This window comes from Cyanistes caeruleus, chromosome Z, assembly GCF_971803275.1.
Source record: "Cyanistes caeruleus chromosome Z, bCyaCae1.hap1.1, whole genome shotgun sequence".
NCBI classification, from domain to species: Eukaryota; Metazoa; Chordata; class Aves; order Passeriformes; family Paridae; genus Cyanistes; species Cyanistes caeruleus.
The window spans coordinates 68,192,500-68,218,420 of NC_141732.1; the positions used below are offsets into that span (position 1 = coordinate 68,192,500).

The window sequence follows — 25,921 nt, forward strand, 5'->3', positions numbered from 1 at the left end:
CAGCATTCCCCAGTCTGTCTGTAGAGCCAGGGCTGCCCCATCCCAGGTGCAGGATCCAGCGCTTCCACTGGCTGAACTTCATATGGCTGGTGGTTGCCTATCTCTCTCTCTCTAACGTCTGTAAAATATCTCAAACTTTAGATTTCCCTTTTCAGTCTCTCCAGAATTACATGAGCTAAGAAAGTTTTAAATACTTTTCTTAAATATGTACTGGTTTTCCAAGATTTGGGCTCACTTTACACTGAATGTGAGGAATAATAGGAAAAAATAATGAAAATGCTTTATTTTATGATCTCCAGGTGCTGTTATTTCAGTTCATATATACAGAACCATTGGGACTGTTAACAGGAAAATTCTTTTTGTGTATTGATCATGAATTTCCAGATACTCTAGGCATTGTAAAAACAGTGCAGACTCAGAATATCATGCAGACATAGTTTTCAGATTCAAAAACTTAATCTTTGACTAAATTCCTAAAATTGGTAACTCTTACTAATTTGGCTGTATTAAGTTCACTTTGTCAGCTCATCCAACGGAAGTTCAGACTGATATTTAGCTACTAAATGTGACTTCAAATCTGAGCATTAACATTCTGCTTTTTTCAAGAATTAATGGTTAAGTTCATTCATTGGGTCTTAATGATTTACTCAACCATTCAAAACATATTTGAGCAGCTAGTGTACATTAGTCACTATAAATATAAATTTGTTGATTCAAATGTGACACTAAACTTGGAAAAAGAATCAAGAATTTCTGCTTGAACGCACTAAATTTATTTAAATAACGTCAAATATATAGGAAGTACAGAAATGTCAAACTATAGAAAGTACAGAAACATTATGACAGTTAGGTATGACTATTTGAGATTGCAAAATGCATTTTATTCTGCCTACTTTTCCAGGCTTTCCTGTCTTGCAGGTGGTATAAACTATAAGCATTGATTATTTGCATTTATATAACATTAAATGGATATCAATAAAATAAGTTATTATGGGTAGGAGTTTTATCTGTCATTATATTTGTCATAAAAATTCTGGTTTTTTTCATAACATAAAAGAGGAAGTTTATCTGGTCAAACTCTTGTTTGGCAAATACATAATCAAAATGAGCTCTTCAGAAAAAGTGCATTAAATCCTTCAGACATAATCTTCAATTCAGAGAGTTTTTTTCCTATTTAAATAGAAAATCCCAGAAAAAGTCATCACTTGGTGAATCCGAGATAAAAGTGCATCTTTTTAGATCACCCCATTATCTAAGCTGTTTAGTCTGTTTTGTCTTATTATGCTTATTTTCCTGGCAAAGCATGACTAGGAAGCAATACACTCTTTGGCAATTGAAATATAAAGAAATCATCCAGGAAACAGTAATAGGGAATAGTAAGATGTGGTGTGACAAGTTCTAGAGTCAGATATGTATTCTAGTTAATTTTAATAGGAAATGTAAAACTAATACTTGTCCATTCTTGCAAACTTTTTTCTTCATAAAAATGTGCCTTATATTTTGTTTCTGTTGTAGAAATACCTGTAATTGTATGCAATGTTTTTATTAAAATATCAAGGGATAAATTCTACAATCAATTGCTATGGTGTGAACATCAATAAACCTTATACATTCCCTGGAATACTTCTCTCTTTATAGAAACAATAGAAATTTGTGCCCAGATTAAAATTCTAGTTGAAATTCTGAGAGGGGAAATAGTAAATCACAGGAAAATTGCCAGCCATTATGACAGGATTTTTACTGGATATCTTTCTAGCATACAGTCTTTACTGGTGGGAAATAGCTGGGAAGATTTCCCTCAGAGGTTTGGTGCAGCAGATGGGTCTGAGGAGGTGGTGAATTTGAGGTAAGTGTAAAGCAAGCATCAGACAATGTAGGTAGACTTTGGCCAGAGGCCGTTTTCCTGACAGCACTGAATAAACTCTGATGTGAAGCTGCAGAAGAGCTGGCCAAGGCTGCTGCCAATAGCTGCAGTTTAAGAGCAGGGTGCTGTGTAATCCCATCTGGGAAAAGGGTTTGGAGGAGTCTGAGGAACCACAGACCAGTGGGTCCTATTTCCATACCTGATTAAATGCTGCAGTGCACAATAAAGTGTGATCAGTGTGCATGGGTGAACATGGCCTGTTGGAAGGGAATCAGCACGGCTTCTGCTAGAAGAATTCTTGTCTTGCAGGCCTGCTGGAGCTCTCTGAGGGCAGCTGTAAAGTAAAAAGATAAAAGAGAGACAGATGCACTTTGTTTTCTGCCATAGATTATTAAAGAGATTATTAAAGAAGTCAAGTTGCTAGAAGGTTGGATAAGAGCTTTTTCCAAGGGCTGAAGGTTGGTTAAAGACAAGCAAGCAAATAGTATAATAAACTTAAATTCAGCTTAGATTCTTCACCCTTTATTTTTTCATGTATTTTAAAGTTTATGGACAATCAGTTCATTGTGTATATAGAAACATTACAAAACTTACTATAAAATTGGTTTCTAATTGTCTTCCTGTCTTAAACATCTGTTCCTTTTGAGAATGCCTTTAAAATATTTGCTGATATCCAAATTTGCTGATATGCTGATATGATGCCCGTGGTCAGTATCAGCCTGCAAACAACTTCAAATGTTCTTAGAAGCGTTTATTTATGAGTAGCTTGGTAAAACCGTTAAAATAGATAAAAGCTCCAACATTTAATACAGGTGTTCAACTCTTCAATGCATAGTTAAAGAGAGTTGTATAAAAAACTTTTTATTAAAATATTCTGGGTTGGATTTAGAGTGTAAAATGTCTTCTACATGTTGCTGCTTTTCCACTAGGTCTTCCATACTGCAAAGTACGGGGAATGTGCATGTGAGTTAATATTTTTATGAAGTCCAGCTAAGTTTTTCCAGGGTTTTCAATAACTTCATCATTCAATTTCAGTGCAATTCAGATGCATGTATGGAGAGCAGAGAACAAATAGTATTGTATATTATCTGTAGTAACCTCTGTGTCATGTATGCAGGTTAGAAAGCAACACATACATAAGCACTGCTTAGAAAAGCCATAGTAAAATTGTTCTGGTACTGGGCTAATTTTCCACAAAAATAGATATATAATTAATATTTAAATATTTTTAATTTTAATTTATGCATGAACTTTTCCTATAAAAACTCACTTGGACCTCTTCATCAGGACCAATGAGATCTTTTTCTGTATCCCCTGATAAAACTAATTTATGTGAAAATTTTCAAGGAAAATGTATTTAGCAATTAGAATCTTGTTTGTAATCCCAGACTTGTACTTACCAGCTGCCATAGTTTAAAGCCACCACAGCTGTTCTCTCCCACCTTGTAACATTTTTCAGTAAAAATAATAAAACAATAATATGTCTTTGTGCCTGTCAGAAGCTGAAAGCTGCGAGCTGTGTTTTATGCTTTGTAGCACTACCTGGGAAAGGCTTTTCAGAGGGTTGAAAGGTGTTGGCCTTTCATCTTATTTTGGTTTCTGATGCAGCAGCTGGCTCTAATGATCAGGCTGTGTCTAGGACAAAAAGAAGAATTTGGGGGGAAAGTCCTCTCCGTTGATAAAAATGTCATATATAACAACAAATATAAAATGTTGGATTTTTTAATCTCTTCATGCACACTCCCCCCAGCAATTTATTTCAATTTGAGAATCCTCCAAGGCTCTCACTATAATCATTCAAACACTGGAATTAACGTATTCCAGAAACAAATAAGTGTTAATGTATTTAAATTTCAGAATTGAGGTATTTATATTTGAGAATTGAGGTATTTAAATTAAGAGAGTTGAGAACAGGAAGATTTTTTTCCTCAGGGGAAAGAGTAGGAAAGTAATGAATGCTCTATATTCTGGTTCTTGACTTTCTGCCTCTTTGTGAACTGGCTGGACCCTGTAACCATTAAACTGTTTATTGCAGAGAATTTCAAATGTGATCTCATTGAAATGACAGGTTCTGGGGAGAGAGCAGGAACACGCTGAAAGCCACGGGTATGGATATGCTTTTGCTTGCACTAGAACTTTTTTCAGCACTTTACAACAATAATATGATTTATTGCCATTTCCAGACACATTGAACTTGTCTACAGGAGAATAAATAGTTCCAGTGAAGAACTTTTTCTGCTTTGCTTCTTAGAAATTTTGCTCCAGAGACATGTTTTGGCCAATTCTATGTATCAAATAACAAGACTGTAACATAATCTGAGAAGGTAATTTAGTGGACCTAGTTTGTCGTTCATTTTCCCGTGTTCTCAATGGTATTTTTCACAAAGTTAGTCTGTTTTATATGCCAGCTAACCCATGGTATCTTTATAGGTATATAAATTCTGCCTTTATATTGTTAAATTACCACATTTCCTAGCATTGAGATAGGATGACTTACATAAATATTTGCCAGAAATTAAAGGGGGTTCAAAGTCAGTCTGAAGTAGCAAGCAGAGATTGTCACTAGATAAATGTTTCCTTCTGTCATTAGGGCTTGGCCAAAACACAGGCCCATGTTCACAGAATTCAGCCCTTCAAAACCATATTGTCCATGTGCAGCATGCCTAGAGCATGCAATGGCCTGAGTCTTGATCTGTATTTGGGAATTATTTGGGGGCATTTATGTGTCAAGCAGATTATCTCAGGGTTTCACTTATAGGTAGGTGGTCAAGTCCTACCGCCAAGGACATCCACAGAACTGCAAAATTAAATAATGGCAACTAAGGCCTGGTTGCAGTTTTGTGCCTGAAATATCCCAAAGCCTGTGGATTATCTAAACTAAATTCAAGACTTTAAACAAATAGGCTTCAAACAAAAGTTAAAAATAGAACTACAGAGAGCAGTGGAGGTTTAGATTCAGTATGAATCTTCATAGCTTCAAAGTTGTCCATTAATTTTAGAAGTGTTCACACGACTTCAAGGAAGAGTATCTTGCTCATGTACTCCACAATGAGATTCCAGTATGGAGGTACTCTGCCAGTTTCCTCTTTTAAACTTTGTTTCACACAGAAAATTTATGTGTGACTTCTCCTTATTTTCTGGCGTGACTTCCCCCAAATATCCGGCAAACTGTGTGGTGGAACTCATTTGAAGATATTGATAGACAGTAACCGACATTTAATGTAAGTGTTGCAAACAGTGTGTCTGAAACTCAAATTGCCATGTTAATTGCAAACATTTAAGTATTTCACTATACTTCTGATAGAAGGTAGGTCCATAGACATGTGTATCCATGTGAAATCTCTTTGTATGCACAAAAGGTCACATTCACTGAAATCTGTCCCTTTTGATGTTTCTGGGTTAAATGTTGTTGATGGATGCTAGGGAGGAATCAGATCCTCTTTTCAATGTATCTATGTCTCCTAAAATTCTCCAATGATTTTTTAAAAATATCTCAATGCAACAATACCCTTGCAGAAAATATTTAGAGTTGCAGGACAGGTTATTTCATGTATTAATAAATAACTTCAATAAATATTGTTCAAGAACACATCATGATAGACTGAGACTCTGATGTCCCATGAACAAGTACTCACTTCTTTTATTTTTCACATAGAAGTAATGTACAGTTGTATAAAATAGAGAAACAGAATAAAAAGATCACAGTAGATAAACAAACAAACAAATAAATAACCTCAAAATTTTCTAAAACATATGGCAATAATTAACTGTGTATTTTGGCAGTAGCTTTCCTTGCTTAGCAACTCTAAATGAGACATTCTGGATATTTTCTCTAGGGAGCTGAGTGCACTTCAGTTTTTGGAATGCTGATAACACTATCAAAATTACCACTGTGTTTACTTCAGCTTTGTGTAATGCAATTTCTTTAATCTTTTTGGTTTAGCTTTTAAGGCCCAGATTTATTCCTACTGGAATCAGACAAAAAAAATTAAAACAAAACATATATAATCCCATTTGGGCTATACTTGATGTTGCACAATAGCAGCTCTGGGATCCCCAGCACAAGAGGGACATGGAGATGCTGGAACAAGACCAGAAGAGGCTGCTAAGTTGGTCACAGGGCTGGAACACCTCTTTTATAGAGTTCCAGCTGAGAGGTTCCATCAGCCAGGAGAAGACAAAGCTTTGAGTACCTTAGAGTATGTAGAGACCTTCCACTACATAAAGAGTACTTACAGTAAATCTGGACAGGGACATTTTATAAGGGCATGTAGTGACAGATGAAGGGGAATGGCTTTAAACTGAAGGATGGCAGGTTTAGATTACCTATTGGGAAAAAAATTGTTACTCAGAGGGTGGTGGGACACTGGCATAAGTTACCCAGGGAGCTCCTGGATACACCATCACTGGCAGAGGTCAGTGCCAGGATGGATGGGGCTCTGAGTAACCCCATCTGGTGTCCCTGAGTGTGGGGAGAGGCTTGGAACTGGATGATCTTTAAGGTTCCTTCCAATCCAAACAATTCTATGATTCTATGAATATTTATTTTACATTTGGGGTCACAGTGAAGATAGCAAATTTCAGTGCTGGGCCCTGATCCCTGATGTCTGTAGGGCTGCTGTCATCAGTTGGTTCACACAGGTAAGAAAATTTTGCTTAAAATCATAAAAGTTTGTGGGATAAATGTCTAAATGCCTAAATATTACAGAATCCGCAGCTACAGAGAATTTTCAGACAACTTCTAGTGTTATTTGTCTACTTATCTCCAGAATATTCTCCCTTAAAAGAAACAAACCAATCAAGCCCCAAAACAAAACCACTAAGTTAAATGATCTAAAAAATTATTTAGGTGGGAGCTGAGCACTTCCTGAAAGAGCTGGAGTTTCCAAAGTCCTGCCACACTTCATATCTCACAAGAGGTTCAGATTCCTCAAGGTGTCAAGTTACCCAGCACACATTTACTAACTAACTTTGAGGTGGGTTGAGTATTTTGTGCAGGGTGTTGTTTCTGAAAGAAAGGTGATTTTGATTAATGACTTATTTTATTTAAACTATCTGTGTCTCCAGAAAATACTGGTTTGTGTTCAGTACATTTCCTTATTTCAGTTGAGAGGAAATGTTAAGCTTTAAAAAAACCCAAGAAACAACAACAACAAAAAATTGTGCTGGTTTTTTCAGAGGGAAATGATGACAACTTTATATTTTTACATTGTGTCACTACATAGTTTTGAATAAGAAGTATCTATTGAAATTACTGCTGAATTTTAAAATGGGTGTAAAATAGAAAATTAGAATACCTAAATTGTAAGAACAGAATTTAAAACAAACAGAGAACTTGTATGGAGTGACTCTATATTTTGCAATAATATTAATTTAAAGGTGCAGGGGAGATTGCAGTTTCTGGTAAGTAAAGGTCTTACAAAATTTCTCCATTCTGAGTTTATGTGGTTGAGAGGCTCTGTTTATCCACATTGTTTATGGTTAATGCCAATTTGTCTCATTCTCATGAAAGTGTATGTCTGTTTTCCTGTGTCGTTTGAATCTTGTACAACACAAGTCTCATTATTTGGGGATCTTTTCCAGAAAGCTATGTGATACTGCCTAGTTCTGGAAGTTATGATTTCCATCCTCAACTCCTACGTTTACTTTTAGGGTTTTATTTTGAACTACCTTAGATTACAGTTTTAGAGTACAATTTGGAGTATTTTACAAATAGAGATGAAAATTTTTGGTGGTTTTTGTGTTGAGAGTTCTGTAACTCTGACAAAGAAAATATTTCCCATATAGGTATACTTGCTATGCTGGTAGTTGAAAGAAAACTTTCATCATTACAGCCTTTGACTACATTATTAGAGCTGCTTGCCAATCTTGGTAGCAAAACAGTGCAAATCAAATCCATGTTGTACATGTTGATTTAAGGATTTTATGAATTTTCACAAGAAAAAAAAAAAAAAAGTAGTAAATTTTTTTCAAGGAAAGAATGGTGTTAATCAGAAACATCAGGCATGACCAATCCTTACCAGTAAAGGCTTTAGCTGAAACTGCAATGTGGTATTTTTTAATATTATAAAAAAAAAAGAAAAAAAACAAAAAAGAAAAAAACCCTAAAATTTGTAATTTAATTTTTCTATTGTTGACATAATTTTTAAAGTGAGGAAAATGCCATGAAAAATTTAAACATTACAAGAATCAAGAAATTGCAGTGTAGTATGCAGGAAGGTGGTATGACACACTTCCAAATCTGAATCTATCTCTTTAGAGCTTGGGTCAAAACTTCTAATGCAAGTTATGGATACACTTGAAAGTAGAGGTGAATGAAATATAGCAGTGAGATAAGTAAGTGCCTTTAGGGAGAGGTCAGAGAGGTTTCACTTTTTGCAAAGCAGCTCAGTTCACCTACAGACTTTTTGCTCATCTGGCTTTTCTGCAAACCAGTTTCTGCTTCCTAGAAGTGCTGAACTAAACAGCGCAACATATTTAATGTCCTTTGTGCACTTTATTTGCACAAATTAATATATGCATATATTATATACATATATTATATGTATATAATATACATTTGTAGCTTATAATTTACTGTGAGCAATGTGTTATTTACTGTTTGTTGACATAAAAAGAGAATTTACAAAATGTAAGTTAAAAGGGAAGCTGTGTTCTTTCCTAGTTAATGCATCAGAATGACACTGGAGATGTGGCTCTACCTGTAATTTTTCCAGTAATATTTGCAAGTTTGAACAAGTCTTTTCATGCCTTACCATCTCCTCTGTGCATTTTGGACACAACCTTGACAGCATACATATAAGTAAAAATACGTTAATTTCATTAGTGCTTTTGAATGTTGTTTTAAGAGACAAGAACTATGGTGCTTCATTCCTGTCTGCAATCCCTTCATCTTCTCTTGTGTTTGGGCTCCAAACAGAAAACAACAATGAAAAAAAATGTTAATTAAAGAGAGAAATTTAATTTAAAAATGAATAGAAGACTATTCATATACCCTCATTCTACAATCCTAAAAAACCTACTGAAGAATTGTTCAGCTGTCTGCCTGAAGAGAGCTTCAGATCTTCCTGTCACTCATTCTCAGAGAGCTATGAATTAAAGATTGGCTCCTACTGAACATTGCTGGGAGCAAATGTGCCTGGCTCTTGTGGCAGTGTTTGTAACAGGTAGAACCATGGAGAAGCACTAGCATGAGCACCAGCGTTTTTACAGCTGATCTTCAGAGCTTTGCAGTGATTGTGGATTGCTGCTGTGCCTCAGACAGCATTAAATGCATTTAGTGCACTCAGGTTTGATATTTCTTCCTAAGGAAAAGGAAGTAAATATTATTTAGGTCCTTGTGATGGAGGAAAAGAACTTGTGTGACCTTTGCTGCATGGGAAATCTATGCCAGCTTTTGTTCCTGCCGAGTGCTGGGCCAACAGATGTCCTGTCACCCCTGCCAGGAATTTGGGCAGAGAGTGCACAGAGTTTACACTAGCTGAGATTCAGCTATGATGACTTAATTCCAGGGAGATGACTTCTCCTTGCAGAAGGATTTCAGGAAATAACATGTAGCAAGCAGCAGCTTACTGTGTCTGTCCAAGGAACATCAGATAATGAGACCCTCTGGGTGATATGTGACTCTTTCCCTTTTCCATTTTCAAGCTATCCCCCAGTACAAATGATGACATTTGACAAATAAAAGGCATCACTCAGGACTCAGGTCAAAAAACTAAGGTTTGCAATTCAAAATGTTCTACAACGTAGAAGGTGGGAAGATGTTATTACAGCATTCAGGATCATGGGTTACTTCACTCTTGGATTCATTTCACTTGCCATCACAATTCCTCAATACCCTTAATCCCACTTAATCTTCAGCCCTGTGGTGGGAGCTGACATCCAGTAAACTCAGACAGAATTTTACTAGAACAGAAGGCACAATGTGAATTTTTTAGCTTAATGCAACATCTACTTTTCATTTCCATATTTTTTTGTAGATATTTTTTCAATTTTTGAATAGGACTTTTCTACCAGCCTTCTTTTTTCTTTCCCTGACAAATTTCTTGCAAGACTATTGTACAGTATGAAAAATGCATGTATTTGTGCAAAGGGAGGCGAGGCCAGGAGAATGGTTTCAGTTTAAATGCATTGGCAGAAAGAAACAGGAGCATACAGAAAACTCCATTGAATAGACTCACTAGAAGCTTGTTTCAGAACAAGCAGTTTGCACACTGTAAGTTTTAAAGAAAGGCTGAGGGATGAAAGATTTGCTGGTGATTCAAAGCATCTGTAAGTAGAAATGAACTTTTCAGCAGTTGAGGTTTGTGCAATGGAGTCCATTCCAGGACTGTCCTTCAGCTCTGACTGCATTCTCCCCACAGTGCCTTCCTGTACATAGGTGGGTTCCCGCACATTTTGCTGACTTTAGGTGCCTCTCTTCTCCATGTGCTAGAGAGGACTCAAAATTGGAAACCAGAAAAAAATAGAAAAATTAAAGTTTGGACTCCAGTCAGCAGCATTCAATCAGGAGACCTCTGTTGCCATTTGCTGAGGCAGTTATTTTTATGAGTTAGGATGTACCTAGGAAAGGCTAGGTAACCTAAGAGTCAGGTTTCTGAACATCAAACAGTCTATTAGTAAGTTATAAAACAAATTGAATTCTCAACGACCTTCATCTTCAGGTTTTAAAATCTGACCAACATTGAGTTAGTCTGGAAGAGACCTGGTGTCTGATGGCCACTTTGCAATCCTTGTTAGGTTAGTTATCCAAACGTCATGTGCTGCTTTCCCAGTAGTTTTTCCAGTGCCTCTATTAAGCTGGGTCAGTACACACAAAGGATAAAACCCTAACCCATACAGTTACTTTACATAATGGTAATTTATTATCATTTACTATCATTTTCTATAATTCAGAACTCATAAACATATTACACATTTTGCCTTTTTTATAGAGTAGTTTTGTGTTCTTTGCAAAGCCTTATTCTACCTGTTCAAATGAAACAGAATAATCATCACAGTAATAATATATAATGTAATAAAATCCTATATATTGTGTACTTTGCACAGATTATCTTATGATATCCAGACTCATCTATTTACTGACAGGTTTTGAATCATGGGGTTTTAGAATCTCAGTTATCATTTCATTAAAGGTCATAGTTGGCTCTCAGGATTGTGAAAGGAAAAAAAGAGGTGAGGAAAAACAATTAGTATCTCATTACCTGAGAATTATCAGTCTGAGCTTTGTACTATCAGATTTTGATAATACTTCTTAAAAGTAACTTGTCATGAGACAAGTACAGGGAAGCATGATATTTTGAATGATGTTGTGCTATCCTCCTCTAATCTCAGTATTACCATAAATAATGTATGATAAAGGTTTCAGATTTGTTATGCACAACTGAAGTTGTTGGGTTTTTTCACGGTGTTCTGGTTTGTTAGATTGTAAAGCATGTTATTTGTTTCATCTTGGTTTTCAGTAACAGCAGATGTTTTTATTTGGTTATTGTTAGGTTCATGACAACTGGATAGCTTTCATGAGGTGACTGAATGGTAGGAGGAAAACAAGAAGTTATATTTCCTTGGGCCTGCCAAAACTCTTTTAACTTTGCTCTCATTGGGGTTCTCAAGTTGTTAATGAGGGAAAGGTGGGGGAAACATAGTGATCTACTGTCAGAAGAGGATTCTTTTTGAATTTACTCTGTTTATCTTCCTGTCAACTGCAGTAGGTCTTGACTTTCAATTTTAATAAAAAAATTGCTTGTTTGCTTGTTTGTTTGTTTTATATGAAGAACTAAAAATTATCAGTTTCATCATGGGCACTTGCCACATCAGATTTTGATGAAAAGAGATTTAGCAGCTTTCTTTGACCACAGCTCTGGGACTTCAGCTAATTCTTCTTGCAGACTCCAGTCTGATCCTGCTGCTGGTCTTTACACTATCCCCTTTTCCCAGATCCACCACCATTCTGTCTCCTCTTCCATTGCATTTGCCAAGCAACTACTTAGGAAATCTTAGTAGAATTCAGGATCTGGCCCAGAATTGTCATCTGTTGATGTATTTCAGCTGTAGAGAAAATGGCAAGTCAGAGTCTGAGAAACAGACAAGGGGAAGCAGGCTCAGTCTTTATGAGCAAACCCTGTCAACAAAAACTTACTTGCCAGATGCTGTTGCTTAGAGGATTGAGTTTGCTCTGGGAGTAGGATAGCTAGATTGCTTAATATTCGGAAATATAGAGAGATACATTTCACTACTGTTTTCTACTTATGAGTGGGTGTCACACTCTATCTGCAGGTTTGCATGATTTAGTTAGTTGCTGAGACTAAAAGTAAGCCTAGGTCCACATAACAATACAAAGATTGCACTTAATTCTCAGGGAACCAATTTTATTGTTTATTAAGATGACAAAATTAAACCCTTCCCAATGTCTGTAGTAATTTAGGAAAGTTAAAATAAATGAATGAATGAATCTTGTTTGGGTCAACTGAAAAATAGAATGAAAGCAGTATCCACTGAATTGTGCCTCTTTCCTTCCTGTACAGTGAAAGAATGAGAAATTTTATTTGTCCTATGCAGTTCAGATAGGTAAGATAGGATTGTACAGAAAATGTATCTTGAATATCAGCATCTTCAGTTGCAAGAAAACAAATAAAATCCAGAAAAAAAAAATTATAACTGGTGTGTTGGTTAATACATGGAAAATATGTGTTTTCATGGATAGAGAGCAAAATGGCCATCAGAGCTGATGATACATAATACTCATGGGTCAATTACTTTGCATAACTCATGATTAGCTGAGGCATTAATAGGCTGATCAGAAAATAACATTACCTTGATAATCTAGCAGCCACTTGTTCTTCGGTTAACAGATTTAAAATAAGGGTATGTGCTTTGATTTATTGTTTTTTAATAAGTTTTTATATGTTGTTGATTTTATACATTTAGCACTGGCTATGGGAATGGGCTTCAAGAGATTACTGCTTATTTGCATGCGAAAATAAACTCATGAAAATAAGCTATCAGTTTTTACTTTAAAATTATAATTCCAGTAAAAAGCACTTAAATATTTTCAAACATGTTCTAGAACTATCCAGCCTTTTGTCCTGATCAAAACCAAGAAGAATTTTCAATCTTTGTATCAATAAACAATGAGGATGGTAAATCTGGATAAAATTGATCTGCTGATATATAACCTCCAAAGAAATTGTTTGTTAAAAAACAACAATAAAACAAGACTCCTGTCTTCAGCTTCTCAGCCTGTATTTCATATCATCAGACACTGATGGAATAAAATATGTGCTTTCATTTTTATTTGGTATGCTTTTTTAAAACATTGTTATCTTGATTTGTAATTTATTTTCCATTAGCGTGTTGACTTGTTCTATTGACAAATAGTGTCAAAGGGCTAATTAACAAAACAAATAGTTTCATAATTAGAATATTCCAGTGAGTCTAAAATGCAGTAAAAGAATAACAAAAATCCATCTCCACATGAAAGAAAATTAAGTTGTCTACAGTAAGACTGGGCAGTTCCTCTCTGAAACCACATTATCTCAGCTGTGAGGGTCATCTTTGCTGAATAGCACTTTTTAATTCCCATCAAATATTTTAGTCTTCTTGAAACCCTCTGGATGTATATAAGGGAACTGTGTGATTGATATGTGTCTAATCTAACTGGCAATTTGGGCATTTTTCAGGGAAAAAAATTACTGAATATCCTCCCATGAAGGAGAAAGCTGAGACCAAGCAACCAGGTTTCCTTTACTCAAAATATCTCTCAGTTTCAAAAGAGGCCTAAAATTTACTTGGGCTTTTAGAAATAGTTTTACAACATCTTTCATCTTAGAGGCTATTACCTGTTTGGTTCCTGCCTAGGAGTAACAGATAAACCAAAAATATTTATGATTAAATAATTAAAGGTACTGTGATTCTAAGAAATAGTTACCAGTCTATATTGAAAAATAGTATTTGTTTTTCCCTTGTGTCTTTTGGTCACAGCAAGGAACATAACTCACAACACAAGCCTTTGTCAAGCATGCTTGTTAAGATTTAGCCTAAAAACAACCACATTTGCAAACTACTACAAGTTAATTTATTGTATTAACTACTAGTTGAATGCAAATGACTGCAACAGACTCACTAAGTTTATAAAATAGCTTATAAAGAATTTTAAAAACCAAGAAAATTGCATGCAATAATGTAAACCAGAATATTTCAATTTATGTTTCTACTAAACTGATACACTAATTTGTAGTCCTTATGTAGTGATTGTGTTGAGAAAACTGGCAGTTTTGCTTAAGATGCCTTTGAAATAGACAAGTATCTAAAAAACCCCTGGGTGACTGCCACATTTAAGGCCATTTAGGAGATAACTTTCATAGAATCACAAAATATCCTGGGTTGGGAGGAACCCACAAGGATCACCAAGTTCAGCAGGTTGGTTTTATTTCATCATTCAAGAAAGCTGCAGATGTAAACTACTTCTACTGTATAATATATACAGTAGCAGGTTTTGGACTGCCTTAAACAGAGAATATGTTTGGAACACTGGCTTGAAGTAGGACCATACAAATGTAATTTATGAAATGTAAAGTCATTAGAAAGCCTGAAAATAAATTGAAAACTCTTTTTCTGTATTCCAAATAACTTGTTACTGATACTTACTAGGGCTATAGTCAAAATTAGATTTTTAAAAAGTGGGCAGATGGCTGATCAAGAGATGAATAGATTCTAAGTAATGTATCTAAAAGAGAAAAACTACTTCAAAATCCTTGGCTAAGACACTGGCTATCATGGCATAAACTTTGCCATACAAGTCATTCAGAGATATTTAAAAGCAAACAGAATCCTTGGAGATTTGTCTTGTGTATATTTGCACCTGTCTTACACTCATTCCTCTCTATGGAGGAATCCTGAAATAAAGAAATACTGAAAAGTGAAGAAAAATGGAAAACACATTTTACTAGTGGCACTCTGACTCTGCTTAACACAGTACACCCCAAAGAACAACAATGAATTCAGAACAAGCTAGACAAATTCCAGTCACCTTTCTTTAAAAAAATCTGATGGCAAAGGGATAAACAATCTCATCCATACTAGTCCATTTTTTTGAGATTTTGACAATTCCCATGTCATCATAAAAAAATATTTTATACTGGACATCAGGGTATCATGGCATCTGCAACTTCCCTTTATTTTTCCTAGAATCTTTTGTCACCAAGGTGCCAAGTAGTGATTGTGGCATCTTCATATGTTGGTAAACTTCAAATTTCAAGCAGCAGTCTTTACTACAGCAGATGTTTAATTTTACATAAGTGAGCTACAAGCTGACACAAAGAAAAGGATATTTTCAGCCTGAACCTGAAAGTTTCAGAGCACTACCAAGAAGTTATAGAGACAGTTATTTCATCACAGTTTAACTATTGATGACAAAATCAGCATCCACTGCATAAAATTAAGAATGAACAGACTAGTTGATTCTTAATTTTTTTGCTGTAAAGACAGTGTCTTACAAACTTGGAGAGACAAGATTCTTTCATGAATATTTGAATTGTCTTTGAGTTAGATGATGAAAATGAACAGTAACCAATGCAGTTGTAAAAACACATTTTCAAAACAGTTCAGCTTGCATCCCTAGTTTCACTAAAGTGCATGTAAATATTTAACTAGGTATGGGCTACTTGCAAATGAAGGACTTTGCTGGAAATTATTTTAAAAATATTGGAAAGAGAATTATGAGTTACTGTCAAATGAAGAGAGAGAAATATTGTAGGACGTTGTCAAAGAACATAAAATATCCTGAGATTTGAAATTGATTCCCAGGGAAGTAGCGGAATCACCATCCCTGGAGGTGTGCAAAAAACAAATTAACATGGCACTTCATGATATGATTTAGTGGGCATGGTGGTATTTGGTTGAAAGTTGAACTTTCTGATCCTAGAGGTCTTTTCCAAACTTTTTTATAATTCTGTGATCTGGAAAGTAATAACAATGCATACAAGAATGTGTCTAAATTGACATCAGCTGCAGAGAACCAGAGCTTTGATCTATAATATGGATCAGACAAGAAGATAATATGAAGTGCTTGAGCAGCATAAGAGGATAGTTCACTGATGGATTCTATAGAAAGACTAGTTAGTTTCTAAAACCTTAAATTAGCATAAACCTTGTAAAATTAGCATATCTTAAATCCAACTATGTTTCTTCATGTTTCTTCTGCTCTTCTAAACAGGGTTTTCATTTTTTAATGATGACATCAAAACAATGGCCTCTTGTTCTACCAATTGCATAAGTAGATTGGGATTCCCCTCGGTCCCCAAGAAATTAGTCATCTAGACCAAAATGGGATGTTTGAGTTATCTCAGTAGTTTGTGGTAGAAAAGGACTATTTCTTTTAGATAGGGTGGGTAGGATGTGTTGTTCTTGAGGAGTCTCTCCCTGGTTAATGATGACAGTAGTTAATCCTGACTGTGTTTCATATGGACAGTATTTGGTGAGATGAGTCTAACCCACAGACAAAAAACAAGGACATTTGACATGCTACTTGGGACCTAGGTTACTGTAAAACAGAAAAGATGAGGGGTATCTATGGTTAACTTACAGAGGTATGTTTGTGTAGTTCACATACATGTTAAACTTGAAGTTTGGTCACTAAAATGAGGATGCATTTGTATATGCAATGCAATGTATCTTTGTGATTCGTTAGGTAAACAATAAACCATTTTGATACAAAAATAATTCTTTCTGAATGCAACCTTTTTCTAGAGAGGTTGACATTTTTTTTGCATGGAAACCAGTAGTCAGGTTTCCCCATGCAATGCTGTTTTTCTGAAACCCTGTATAGTATGACATGCTGATGAAAGCCGATGTGATTCAGTAGAAAAACTTGTTTACAGAAACAGTCTCCTAACCCAGTTAGCTGTTTAATTGCAGGTCTGGTAACAGCTTGCTTCTGCATATATTCAAGTTTTAATTGTCTGCTGAGTATAGACCTTTGTATAATTTCTAAAATCCAGTAGCTGTATCATAATTGTTCATAGTCTACTACCGTTCTAAGGTGAGTGCACCTGCATGGATGCAGAAAATAATTGCATTTAGACTAATGCTGTGCAATGGAAGTCATGCACAAGATAAACTCTCCAAGGGTTCTGGAGAAGCATAAGTCCATAGAAGCAGAAATCCATTTCACACCATGCTTTTGCAAAGGACTTCCATGTAGGTTTATCTCCAGGTCCTGGATCAGGAGTTTTGACTTAGTCTAGGATTTTCTGCAATTAGAATTTCCCTGATCACACCTCTGAAACGCCAGTGTTCTGAGGTCCTCCTGGGTAGGCAGCCATCTCCCCCACCACCTTTGGGTTCTTAGGCTTTTTTTGACATAGGGACTCCTCACACGAATGGACAGCTAGGCAGCCTTGAGACATCTCAGTCGTGTGGGAACAAGGAGATTTGCCCCTCAAAGGGCTGCAAACTATTGCCAGATTTCTCCCATTGTCATTAGGAAATGAATAAAGCCATGACAGGGGGGGTGAGAGAAAGCAACTCTGGTTTTGCTACTGCTGCTGCTGCAGGTGAAAGGTGAAAGGTGCAGAAGAAAGAAAGAAGGAAAGGTGTCCTTGCTGTCAGAAAACTCTGTGTCTCTCATAAATATTGACTCTGAGCTGGTGGTGGAAGCAGCACCAACAGACTTGTCTTTTCAGTGCATTGTGGTTGTGTGGCTGCTTTGCCAATCCTGCAGAAAACTGCTCTAGGTGACTGCTCTCATCTTTGTCTAGAGCTGCTCCTGATTATCTGTGTGAGAAATGCACTGAGCATGCTGCTGCTGAATTCCCTTTGTGTAGATACGTAACTACTTTATCCTGGGAGATTTAGCTCACATACTTCACACAAGGCAGGTCAGAGAATCATTTTCCAACACAGTCAGTACAGAGCCAAATTGACTTTTTTCATGGCAGTCCCTCAGAGAAGCTTGTTTATATTGTGCAAACAACTTTCAGGGGAGGAAAAAGAGAACAATCAGTTATTCATGCAACAGCCCTGGTTTGGCTAGAGGAAATGTTCCTAAACCCTTACAATTGTTTTTGAGTGCTAGCCAGCGTGGAACACAGAAGTAATGTTAAGTTAAATGCAATTTCAAGTATCTAGGGGTGAAGGAGCTTACCAAGGACAAATGTCTACAAGCATTTGGGATACCAGACAGACAAAAGTATGAAGGTAAATTTTCTCAGGCAAGGAACTGCTAACTATAACTTTGTCATCACATTAAAGGCACATTAAAAATGAAATACATGATGTTTAGCCTTCTTAGCAATTTTCACAGTAATTTTAACCCAAGGCAAATTTAAGATTATTCTTTCTGTCTGATTTCCTTTATGATGTGTCTTTACTTGTCCTTATCTAAGACAATTGGTTTTAATTAAAGTAATCTGGATGTAGACTTGGCAGCTATTGCAGTGGGGTAGATCACAACCAAGTCCTTGATCACAGGCTGCAGAGAGGAAGGAGATGTCAGGGTGCCAATTTAGAAATGATGAATAACATTCTACACTTCCACATGAGGGCTGGGTGTGTTGTCACAGTCTCCTAAAGCTGACACAGGGGCACACGAGCCCAGATGCATCCCATCTAAGTCACGGAATTTATCTGAGGCATCTAAACTAGGAGCTTACTTAACGTTGCCCTCATGTCTAATTAGAGAGTATGAGCACATCTGGAAGGTAATGCAGCACACTTGGGATCTGGCTGATTCCCTGCAGGTGCCCTCAGCTGGCTCCTTTAGCTGTGCAGAGAATGAAGGGTGATAGTTTATGTGCCCTGGGTTGGTCCACAGTTAGATAAGGAAATGCAGACCACCATCCTCTGCTGCCTGTTTGTATTCCCACCCCCAGTTAGGCTCTAAGGCTTTGCATACATTGGATAGAGATTAGATAGATAGATAGATAGATAGATAGATAGATAGATAGATAGATAGATAGATAGATAGATAGATAGATAAAGATGAAAACCATACACAAGTTTTTGGAGAATTACCTCAGCCAAGGAGAGCAGTGTGTATCAGGGTCATGATACTATTAATGCCTTGTGTAGCACAGCACCCACAGCTCTAAATCAAGGCATGCTGCTTTACCTATGCCTTGTCCATATAAACATGGAGATTGTGTACAGTCTCCTACTGTAGGACAGCAGGAGGACAGACAACTTCTTTAGGCCCACTTGTCTTCTTGAATTTCAGAGGAAAATTTTATGTATAGCCCTAAATCCCAAACAGGGAATATGTGCCAGGGTTTTTTCTGTATGTGGGAATTTAGACTGCTCTTGCAAGGAGGAGTTTTTAATGTATTTATCAGACACAGCAATCTATTCAGTGTTTCAGAATGCATTACCAATATACTACTCTGGGCTTGAGGAGCTGTACAGAAAATTAGGGCTACATCCAAATGGGAATTCAAGCATTGCAATGATGAGACTTGCACAGCTAAAGCATATAATGTCTGCAGCAGAGTCTAAAGCTGAAAGTGGCCCTTGCTCCCCTCTGCAGTGCACAAGGACTAAGAGGTTATTCAAAATCAGATTCAGACAACCATTGAATAGAGACTCATATGAAGCAAAAGTTGGAAGGTCTGAGGACAGCAGTGTGGCTACAGTCATTTGCTATTTAATATTAAATCAATAATAATAATAATATATACTAATAGTTCAGGATTTGGCAAAGGACTACTTTTCTTTCTGAAATGTAAGGAGGCGGAGTACTCCTTTCTCTTTCCCCTGTGTCAGTCTGACACTAGTAACCCTGTTGGCTGAATTCACGACCACCTTATTAACAGAGACTTCAATTCTTATGTACTTTTTAAGTACTCTAACAGCAGGAGAAAGCCAAAGAGGTTTTTCCCAGAAAAATAACAATCAAATGGGATGATGTTGGAAATAAGGCATGAGGAAACAGAAGCTGTGTTTGGTCTGTGTGTGAAGGTGCTGTTTCAATGGCTGTACAATTCCCATAGCAGTCTTGCAGTGCCAGGAAGAGTGAGTGGGCAGCAGTTTGGATGGGGGTGCTCACACAAAGATCACAGGAGAAATGCTGGCAGCACTTCCCCTCTTGCTGTTTAGGGCTGTGACACAAAGTGGATGTGGTAGGATCAGTATTCAAGAGGGAGTATACAAATAATCCCTTGACTGAAAATAGTTCCACCAAGTTGTTAGTCATCTGGGGTAGGGCCCAAACCACAGCATACTGATCGAAGAAAGCTTGGGGCCTTGCCTAATCCAAAAGCAGAAATAAGAACAGTCTGCTCTGCTGCTATGAACTGTAGGAGCTGCAGCATCTCTAGATTTGCTGTAGTTTATACAGACAATGCTACTACCAATGGAAAAAAATCCTGTACTTGTTGCACAGCTTCACAGTCTGACTTACTGTGTTTCTTCAAGGGAAACAGAAGCGCTTTTTCCTAGGTATTTCCATTATTTTAGTTACAGTTTAGATTTAAAAGGGAATCTGACGAGCCAAGAGAAATTGATTTTGTTTAGAAGCAGCAAAAGAAAGCTTGAACCTTTAGTTGGAGGTAGAATCACCTTCTGCAATCCTAATGGCGAAAAAAATTCCAAATTCAGAGTAAAGCAAAAGATTTATTAAAGCTTAATGTTAAGTGTTTTTGAGAACCTACTTGACTTCCAAGTGTTAACACAAGTGGGCTGCTTCTCACATGAACTTTTTGCCCTGCTGCACTCAGAGACGCAAACCTAGACTGAATTCCATATGTGATACATTTTAGGCAGGTGGTCTATCTAAAATCTGTGCATCAACTTCCCTTCTTCCACAAAGGGATTATGTTTGCATGCATGGATTTATACTCTATATGCCTGAGTGCTATTACAACTAATATAAGCTATTACTGCCATTAGTTAAGTTGGGAAATTTGATCTTTAAGAAGGACTACTGCATCCCTATGATAGGTACAAAACCTGTATCCCCCAAACCAAGCAACAGAAAACGTTTAATCTCTATTGTGAAGAAGAAATCTACTTCAGAGTCTTTTTCTTAAACTAATGGAAAAAGTATAAGCAGGGCATAATTTGTAGTCTTATATTGGCATTATCTATATTTGTTTTCCCTCAAGAAAACTGGGGAAATACAATCTAGATTAAATCAGCATATGCATGTGTTTAAGTTGTTGCTCGTTTTGATAGTATTAATTAATGTGGTGTTGTCAAACCTGGAGACTACTTCAAATCTGTCCCTGTGTGTCTCCTTTGGGTCAAAAGAATAAATAATTTCCATTCTGAAGTGGCCATGTCCATTCTGCACAGACAAGTGAACAGGCAGAAAAAAGGCAGAGTATTGATGCCTTGGAGTTATTGCTGTATGTGTTGTCTCTTCCAGAGTGTCTGTGCTGTCATGCATCGTTGCAAATACCCCTTAAAAACCTGGTGCATCCTGAGTGTTTGCAGCATGAGAAAAAAATCTACAAAATAGAGTTCAATTACAAAAACAGCAGTACAAAGTATATGGCCAGCACAGATATGGATAGTCTTGATTTGATTTATTTATAACACAAAAAAAGAGATGCTGATGAAATGATTTTATTTTTCTTTTGAGCACTTCCTATATTTGTACCAGTCCTGAGTTTGGGAAAATATTTCAGTTTTTAACAAAAATTAGAAAATATCAGGAGTTTGATTCTTGTCTTGTCTTTCACTTTTATTTCAGTCTAGGGAAAGGTGATCTCAATTACTTATTTGTCTTTCAAAAATAATAAACTTTTATTGGTGTAAATAATGTTTTACTTTCTATGAGCAGCCCATACTTCACACTGATTTTAATTGAATCCTCCCTTTTTTAAACAGTGATTTCTATGAGAATTAGAGTGACTAGTTTTAAAAGAGGCTATTTTTTCAGAAAGGGATAACAGTCAAATTCTCATACAAAAAAACTCATCCCAAATCTGTGATGATATTTAATATGCCCCTTGATCGTTTCTGCAGCTGTAATGGTAAGTGAAGCCTGTTAAATTGTTCAACTGTTAGCTAACACTGATCACATTTGAACACACTTCAAGCTTCTGTTGCTTTAGCTGTGATCGGTGGGTTTTGGTGTGTTTTTTGTTTGTTTGTTTACTTGGGTGGTTTGTTTTTAATGCTACATTTGTTTGTTGTTGTTTCTTTGGTGTTTTGTTGTTTTTTTATTTTTTAACTTTAAACTGGTTTGTATAAATGACAACTCATTCTGCCTAATGGATGTTTAAAAAGTCTCAAAATGTATTGTACGTCCTCATAATGCTGGGGCTATGCTACACTTTGAAACAGATTAGAATAAATCAGTATACTGCTTAAAAAAAAATTTAAACATTTAGGCATATCAGTAAAAACCCATGATTTAATCAAGTAGGTGCAGTTTTCTTTTCAGGAAATGGCTGCATGAATTTAGCTTGCAGGTGGAAAGCAATAGTGCTCCAGGATGGTTTCTTTTACACTGAGACGACTCCATCAGGGTTCTATCAGTGTCAATCACTTTTTTCTTGCTGTTCAGCTGAAGCATATGTTTTAGTCATATAGATTTGGAAAAATTTGCAGGTGTCAGAAGCTGTGATTTATTGAGCCTAAACTGTTACATTTCCAAAGCCAGCTTAATCTGTCTATTTTGCATTATAATGTGAGATGCTTATTTTATAATATTATTCTTCATAAAAAATATTGTATTTCTGAAATTCATTAGAGATTATTAAAAATTATATTAAAATCAGAAATTAATTAAAATTCCAGTTTGGTATATTTGTAGTTTAGCATAACTGTAATTCACTTATATTAAATTTTTTACTCCAGTCCGTATGAAATGAGTCAGATGTTCTCTGTATTTTGCCACTATTAAATTCATAACATGTTATTGAGTAGAGAAATGGATTGATATTTGGTGAAAAATAGTTTGCTACTAAACTAAGAAGAATTCTGATCTAAAAAAGGAAAAACTATTTATTATAAGCATTTAGGCATAGCTAAGATAATTATTATATATGCATTCTCCAAACAAACACATGTTGTTCTCCAACCCACAATACCCCTCTCTTGTGGGTAATTAACATTATCATGTAGAATAATTTCCAAATGTTTTTTTCTCATAAATATCCTATGAGGATATTTATCATGCAGGTCATCTTGCAAATATCCACTCCATCTTACAGTAAAATCTTTAAAAAAATACTAGCTTTTGTCTTTCTCAAGGCAATATTTCTTTATCTTATTTGATGAGCTTGTGAAGTATATTAAGTTATTGTGCTACGTTGGTTGACAACAATTTTGGTTTGACAGAATGAGGAAAGTAATATAGAGTAAAAAAGATGCTCATATTAATAAGATCGTGGCAACTGCTAATAGACGTGGAGCTCTGCTTAGGTAATGCATAGGTAAACTATAGAAATAATATGTGTAAAGAAACTTCTACATAAGCCCATAAAGTACAGATTTGTCATTCAAATCTGACTGGCCTACATTGTCCTTATGCTTGGAATGTTATAATTATCAAACAGATATCCTTCATACAAACTGATTAAAATTCTTGTTGATGCATTTTATTTAAGTAGAACAAGACTGACCATAGCTGTTATCGTTCCTTTACTGCTGAGTTTATGATATGTGCTTTCAGCAGGAATATATGTGAGAGCAGAATCAGGCCTGGTGAGTGCATTTATATAAATCTAAAATTTCTTGATTAAATTAAGGGTCATGCTCTCCCAGCCTCTTGTTTTGATTCATCAGAGAGAGTTGTTTAATCTCAAGGTATTTACCTCAACATTTTCCAAAACACAATGCCATATGAAAGAAAGGGTTCACAAAGTGTGAGGCTGGTGCCCGAAGGGACTCCTGTCTGTTTTGATTGTAAACACTCTGTGGATTGTATCTTAATACATATTTTTATATTGATATAGCATGTTTATATTTATATAAATAGGTGTTGTGCTTCATTCATCACAGTTATGAGTCATTCCTTCCAGACCTCAATTTGATTCAAGTATTTGATTCTTTGTGACCGAAATCTGATGACACTTCACTCTGTATGGGTTGGGATTACATGGAAGGCAAAAGTAGCTCACAGCATTTAATGATAGAAAATATTATTCAAAAATTATTTGGGTATTGTAGAAAAAAGAGTTTGTCTTGATTCTGAAAAGTTTGAAAATATATAATTTTAACCTAAATTGGCATAAAACCTGGCCTGAGAAATTTGAATTTTGAGGTTTTATGCAGTTCTGCTGCTGCTACACTGACTGCAGAGGCTCAAATACTGGGGTTAGGAATGGAGTGGACAGGAACAGCATCCAGAGAATGCATGCCTATGTTCACCCTTGCTGGGCACACTAAATAAAAATCCACTTTGTAGCACACTGGGCTTTCAAATGCCACATGATAGTGAGACTTACAAAAGAATATTCAGAGGAATAACCACATCATCCCTTTTTTTCCTGAAAGTGGTTTTGTTTGTGGCAGGCATAGGCAAGGCAGGTCATGATGGACACAATGAATAACAAAGGCATGACAGTTTTTGAATCTGAGGGAAAAGGTAAGAGAAAGACTAAAACTTGCAACACCATCAATGTGGACAAGAGAAAAATGACAGTGAAGAGCAGGTCTGTGACAATTCACAGATATATAAGAAATGGCCTGGGAAACTTGCTTGCAAAGACTCACAATCCTTGTGTATTGCATGCACAGTGGAATAACTGCAGTTCATTTCAGGTCACAAACAGAAACATGAATATTTTCAAAAATCAGGGAATGTGACAGGATGGCCATAAAAAGCTCAAGTCTGTTAAAGGTGATGTATCACCTGGATAAATTTTGGGTATAGAATAAAAGAAGTGTATTGTATTTTCAGGAGCTTGGAAATCTCAGTGATTGCAAATCTGCTCTGCTGGTAATAACCAGGAGCATGTGGACTCTTTATGATGAAAATCTAGTTGAACAAGACTTTTCTTGGTGAAGGAAAATACCATGCTCAGTGCTCTGGGAGTGCTCTTAGTCTGTTCCTTACTTTGGAGAAGAGGCTGCTGTATGCTCTGCTGTGCATGTCCCAGGCTGAGGACAACCCTTAAAGTATGGGGCCACCTTGAGGGGATGCCCTGGCTCTTTCTGTGTGCCTGTGTGTGTTCATGTCTGTAGTGTAACACATCTGTAATGAGTTTGTGGGAACTTTTGTGGGAAAAAACTTTAGAAATTGGATTGCAGAGCGCTTTGAGTGTAATTCTGATATTTGCTTCCACAAATAGAAAGAGTTCTTTGTAGGCACATAGAAACAAGTCAGTCACCAATTAAGCTGTCAAATACAGATTGCTGTTTTAGTTGCCTTCCTGTATTTAGCATTTCATTCTCCTATTTCATGAAGTAATGAATTTGCTTGTTTTTGAAGTACTTGTCCATAAAATTATAATTTCAAGGTCTTTATGATTTCCCTAATCTCAGTTTAGAGACAGAAGGTGACTCTGTAGAAGCAATGACAGCAAATCAACAACAACAACAAAAACAACCATAATAATGATACCACCACCAGCTGGTAATACAATGACTCTCATCAGAGCAAATGAGTAGTTGACAAGCTCAGTGATGGAGAGAATGTGCTCAGGATGAAACACAACGTACCTGTGCAGCACAGCCTGTCCACTGCAGCTCTCCGCAGTACAGGATGGTGCATGGTTGGTTATCTGAATGACATTGTTTTAAGTGCTGTCCAGTCTGCCTTCTAAGCTACCTGCTCAGCCAGGGACAACAGGGCCTTTGACATCAACTGCATCATAGCCCCATGGTGAAACTTGTGACACAGCAAGAACCTCCAAAATAGAAGCAGACACTGGTCACACCCTGTTTCCTGGAGTGCTTGCGATGAGTTTCTGTTTATCTTGATGTAGCTCACCTAAGCATTGCTGACCCACATCTGCTTTGAGCTGTGCTGAATCTTGCCATACAGGAACAGGAACAGTTTCTAAGGTGTAAAATCTCTGTCACTAAGTTGGGTTGTTTGGTCAAGCTTCTAGGTTAGGTTGTCCACCCAAAGGATGGTGGAACACGCTCCCCAGGGAAGTGGACATAACACCA

The 25,921-nt window shown here is 36.4% G+C and overlaps 1 long non-coding RNA gene across 1 annotated transcript in view; it reads left to right on the forward strand.

Moving 5' to 3' along the window:
* Nucleotides 1–25,921, forward strand: part of LOC111941514 (uncharacterized) — an 85,180-nt gene that overhangs the window by 44,958 nt on the left and 14,301 nt on the right. The window contains exon 4 of the long non-coding RNA XR_002870076.2: nt 1,757–1,846. This is a non-coding gene — a long non-coding RNA (uncharacterized LOC111941514). The remainder of the gene's footprint in view (nt 1–1,756; nt 1,847–25,921) is intronic.